Here is a 5,261-nt window from a genome sequence, read left to right on the forward strand (position 1 = left end):
TAGGATTAATAAATTAATTTTCCAGAAGGCGGACGATGACCGAAAAAACAAGAACTCATACAAACAAAAAACTCTCAGGTGAAATTCAAACCAGGGACCATAGTGCTGCATGAAGAGAGTGCTAGCCATGGAGCCTCCATGCTGCCTGCCAAAAACTATATATATTTTTTGGTTGGATTCCAGATAGATAGATAAAAAAACATACTGTACATTGAGCAAGATTTATTAAGAAGATAATCAGAAGGTAGATGTATAAAATTGTTGGGTATTTGCTGGTGGTATTTGTGTTTTTTTTGCTCAGACTGAATGTTATAGCCATGAAGGTTCACACCATTTGATTGCCTGTTTTGTTGATTTCAAACACACTAATGATATCCTCTAAAGCAGCGGTCCCCAACCTGTGGTCCATGAGAAAATGTTGGTGGTACACAGCGGGTGCTGGCATCATGATATCACTCTGGGGGAAGTTTCCCCCCACTCCCCCTTTGAGTGACACACAGCCTCCCGCGCATGCGCGGTCTAAAGTCCATAAATTTAGTGGTCTGTGAGTCCAAAAGCTTGGGGACCACTGCTTTAAGCACACAGGTCAGGACTTCTGACTTTTGCTCAATTCCTTTTCCAGGTCTAGAGTTATAGTGTAACTTAGCAAAAAATTCCTATTAAAGATGGTATAATGTTATTACAAGCATTTTTTTTAACTAAATTACTATTTTAACCACAATTTGTAAAAATTTCAAATCACAGGGTCATTCATTGAGCTTCATTGATATACCTTACTTCCTATTGTGTGCATCTTGGCAAAGGTGCTGGCGCATGTCTTATATCAGTGAAGAATTTTAGGCAGTACGAGAGGGTGCTAAGAAGTTCCTGGCTTTGCCCCCTTCCAGATGAAATAGAAAAATGAGTGTGGGGGCATATGACAGCTTAATATCTTAGTATGTAACTGTGCAAATATCAGGTCTTTGCGACTCTTAAAACTGTTTTTTCTTTTAGTGAGAAGCTGTGATGGCAGAGGCACAAAGCAAGTTTCACATTATTGGAGTTACAGGCCGTCATGAAGTTTTTGTTTCTCCAGGGAAAGTCAGCAAAGGAGATTCACACTGACATGTCACAAACACTGGGGGAGAAGTGTCCTTCCTACAGCACTGTCAAAACCTGGATATCTCATTTCAAGACTGGGCATTTCACCGTTGAAGATGAGCCCCGCAGTGGGCGCCCCCCAACCTTAACTGACCCGGCAACCTGCGATGCTGTCCATGAGCTGATTATTGAGGACCGGCCTATATGCACAAAAAAGATAACCCAGATACATGACATCTCACTGGAGCGTGTTTGGTTTGTTATCAACACTATCCTAGACATGTGGAAGCTTTCAGAGAAGTGGGTGCCGAAATGTTTGAACAGTGATCAGAAGAAGGAACGAGTTGAAGCTTCCAAAGCCGTTTAGGATTATTTTGCAGCTGCACAGGACTTTTTTGGCTAGGTTAGTGACTGAGGATGAATCCTGGCTCCACATCTATGATCCTGAAACCAAGGAACAGTCAAAGGAATGGCGCGGCAGGGGGTCCCCGCGGCCAAAGAAGTTCCAAACCCAGAAATCGGCCAAAAATGTCATGGCGTCCGTTTTCTGGGACAAAGACGGTATTCTGTTAATGGACTACCTATCTCAGGGCTCTAGTATCAACGGACAGTATTATGCTAACCTCCTGGACCAGCTGATGGAGGCAATCAAGACGAAATGCTGTGGAAAGTTGACCAAAGGAATCCTTTTTTTGCAGGACTATGCACCTGCGCACAGGTCCAACGTTGTGGCTGGCAAATTGAACACCCTGGGTTTCCAATTGGTCCACCAAACCCCCCTTACTCACCTGACCTGGCCCCTACCGACTATTATCTGTTCCCGAAACACCTGAAGGTCAACATTTTGAGGACATTTCTGACACCAAAGATGCTGCTGAGAGCTGGTTTGCGGCCCAACCAAACAATTTTTATTTGAATGGTCTAGAAAAGCTGTACCAAGTGCATCAGTCTCAGGGGGGAATATATTGACTCTGGTAACTCTGGCTATCTTCTTTCTGGGCAAAGCCAGGAACTTCTCAGCACCCCCTCATACATGAACATCCCCTATATGTGCTAACAAACCTGACATGCTTATGAGCTTTGTGTGAGAACATCTAGTTAAACTGCAGAAGTTTGGTTAGGTCAACCATGATAATAGGCAAAACTGATACCCTATCAATAGACGTTTGGGCACATTGTTATGTTTTTTGGAACTGCCTAGAACATTGAAAAAAAATCATTCATGTTCTACATGGGAAAATGCAAGTGTTATCCATATATTTACTTTTCTTTATGTTTACTGTAAAGGTTTACATACACTTTGAATTACTAATCTTAGAACAAGTCAAGCAGCTAGTATTCTCAGGAGGAGCATAGCAGTGACAACTTCAAAATTTTTCTAAATACAGCTTTCCTTAAATAGGGGCTTGAGAAAAAAGTGCATGGCAAGAAACACATAGTTCAAAGAAAAAATATTGTAACGTTGTACATTGTTGTTACAATTTATAGTCAATATCACTGTGACAATGCAGAGCAACAGGGTAGTTTCCTAATAAGGGGCATCCCCTGACCCTTTCTTATCCTCCTACCTGTGTACTCGGGGGAGTAACGGCCTCACTAGTCATGTGGGGCACCATCTCATGGGAGCAGATCACATTGCTTCCCTTCCATGCCTAGAAGTGCCGGGTAGTGTCACAGGATGTGAAGGAGCAAGGAACTAAGGCTATGTGCACATGTGCAATGGTTCTTGTCTGACAATCGGCTCAGGGCTGATATCGGACGAGAATCTGGCGTGTGTACAGTGCTCGTCCTGGCGGATCAACAGACGATGGATGACGAAAGATCATAATGAAAGTGAAGGGGGAGAGCACAGGGGTGTGCCGCTCCGTCGTTCTCCCCCCTTCCTTCTCCATAGAGCAGAACAGTGCTCCTGTTAGATATAAGTAAATCACAATACTGGCTGCAAACAACTACAATTCTTTAAGCTGTTTTCCCGGAGTTCCACTTCAGTGTTTTCATATAAAAAAAGAAAATTTGGTTTGTATTTATGTATTCAGAAGGATTTTCCAAACAGCACTATCAGCTTAGTTGTGACTCCCTAGAGTGGATTAATACTTACCGGTATGTTTTTCTAGCCATACAAACCTGTCATCAAAGACAAAACACATGGAAATTTTATGCAAAGGTAAATAAAAAAGACATACATTAATGCAGCTCTGTATTCATAAATAAATTATATTCATTAAAAGTGTTTTGTTTTTTTAAATGCAAGTAGTGTAAGTACCTGAAGTGGACTAAGTTGCACTAAAAAGAACATGCTGATAGGTGGAAAGACCAGAGTAACAGTGAATAAACCCATCACTTTGCTACTTCATCTTTTACTGTTTATTCACAGCCTAGGAAACGAAAAAGACCTGTAAGTATTACTTAACTGCAGCCCTGTCCCCAGCCCTGTCACAATGGGATGTGCTGTGTGGCAGGGCTTAAACAGTGAGGATAACGGTGTGTATGCTTTGACTACTTTACATGTATTTTATGCAAATTTTTGGTGATTTCACCATAAAGAGACAAGTTTTAACATAATATAAGATCTTATCTATTTTTCTGTTGTTTGCGGCAGAGGTAAGGTAGCATTATGACTTTGTATCAATAATAACCTCAACTATCATGCCTCCAGTAGTGGGAAGTGTTCTCCCCAGACCCTACTTGCTGGGTGCACCACCCTGCACTTTTAAGTAACCACCCAAAAACAGCTGGGTGGGTACTGAAAAATACAGCAAAAAGTTGGTTCACAATACAGGGGCCACCATCCGCTTTCCCACCCCAAAAAATTATCCGTGGCCATAAATGAAAGTTAACAAAAGACTGATAATGTAAAGCCTTATTTATATATTGTTTAAAATTGGCTCAAAGCAACCAATTTCAATCTCCATCTGTCCAAAATCTACTGGTGGCTCATGGGCAGTACAATTGGTCAAACAATATTTTCCTAATAGGAGTTTCTGAAATAAACGGTCACCTTCCCGAGTACTGGCCAAAACTTCATATACTCACATTGCTGTCCAGATTGGTCAGACAGGTGGATGACCATATTAAAAGAATATTGCCATTTGGTGACTGTGTTGTTTAAACCGAGATTCCTTTGCAGGGCCCAACTACCAAATGTCAGGGCCAGTCTATGTATCCATATCATTAGACAAAAGTAGCAGATGTCTGCATGACATGTACAACAACTGTAACAGTATAGTACCGGACATGAAGACCTGCACAAAATGCTATATCCAATACATCTAAATTATATAGATGCATTATGTGCTTTAAACACTGTTTCTTGCAATGGTATCATTATCTGTCCTGACAGTCCTAGTGTTGTCTAGTTTAGCGCCTGCACAATGTCTATTTTCCGTCTTTCAGCAATCAGTTTCTATTTTATGGCTGGGGTTATTTTTAAGTATTCTTTTTTGTTTGTAGAAGAAAAATCACTAGGGTCTAATTTAGTCACAATGGCTGCAAAATATCCAAAATAACAAACTATCTCTGAGAATTAGGAATCAAAAGAAACTTTGTTTTAGAATAGATGCCAATTTTGTCTTACTAGCCCTTTCACATTTTCCTGTTTAAATTAAAATGTCTTACAATGACAAAGATCATCAAATTTCTCAATGGAAAAGAATCTCCGGCTGTTAATGGGGGGCTATAGTTTTTTTTAATCAGATTTGAACAATGTTGTTGTATTAAACACATTCTAATCTATCTGTGTCAATGTACTGAAAATCATATTTCTTTGTCTAATTTTTATTTACATATACTGTATACATAGGAAGACTTATTGATCTTCTTATGCCACTGCTAAAGGAAAATAATGTAAAATACATAAAATAAATCTAAAATAATAATCTGTTGCAATGATTGGTAGTTAAAAAACAACTAGATTGCCTAGGTTAAGACTTGGGAAACAGTAATTTATTACATATGGTGGGAAAGAGGAAACATTTACTATAAATAATAAGAACAACATATTGTATAAGAATACTATGGACTTGTGAATCTGAAAGATGTGAATCTGACATTCCCTTAAACATTACCTGTGGGAATTAATTATTGCAATTGAAAAACACAGATCTAGAATGTCCCCACAAGGGTATGTCTGATTCCGTTTTATAAATAGAGCTATGATTTATATGATTTATAAATGTGCTATG

This window comes from Pyxicephalus adspersus, chromosome 1 (assembly GCF_032062135.1).
Source record: "Pyxicephalus adspersus chromosome 1, UCB_Pads_2.0, whole genome shotgun sequence".
Taxonomy (NCBI): Eukaryota; Metazoa; Chordata; class Amphibia; order Anura; family Pyxicephalidae; genus Pyxicephalus; species Pyxicephalus adspersus.